The sequence below is a fragment of the Chrysochloris asiatica genome, unplaced genomic scaffold (assembly GCF_000296735.1).
Source record: "Chrysochloris asiatica unplaced genomic scaffold, ChrAsi1.0 scaffold00084, whole genome shotgun sequence".
NCBI lineage: Eukaryota > Metazoa > Chordata > Mammalia > Afrosoricida > Chrysochloridae > Chrysochloris > Chrysochloris asiatica.
This window is the reverse complement of record NW_006408602.1, coordinates 4,085,686-4,086,344: the sequence shown is the minus strand read 5'-3', so window position 1 is coordinate 4,086,344 and position 659 is coordinate 4,085,686.

Genomic DNA, 659 nt, shown 5'->3' with positions numbered 1-659 from the left:
GCAGGGAATAGACACAGGATAGTTTGGGTACTGGGGAGGGGGGGAATATACAAGAAGGAGGAGGGGAATTGAAGAACAAAGCAGATAGGAGAACAATTAGGCAGGTTTGCAAGGGCTAAGTGGGACACAGGTAAAGAATGATGTATACACAACCTTGGAACAACAGGGCTCTGGGATACAGCAATTGAGACATGGTTGGAATGGGGAAAAGCAAGGAAATAATATTAAGATGCTTGGCTGTCTTTTGAATCTTGCTTTCCCTTGCATACCATTATACAATAGACACTGGAGGGGGAGAGAAAGAAATAGCCAGAAATATCACCATAGAAAGCATGTAAGTCTGTCTTCTGCCTGTAACTGATTGGAAAATACATAAAATGGGCCTACAATGTGCCCAGTGAAGAAGGCTTCCTGTGGAGCCTCCGCATTACATAAGACCATAGGTGGAATCCTGAACAGCATCCAGAATCTTCAGAGGTGGGAAATTTCCACTTGAAAGGATGGGCAGACAAGCCCAGAGCAGCTAGAAGAACAGAAGATACTTCTTGAAAGACCAACAGGAAAAATACAAAACAATATAGGGAGACTGACTGATTACTACAAGAACAATCAAGTTTCTCACCTAGGAGATATCAAGACAAGTGGTCGGGTCCCCTCAG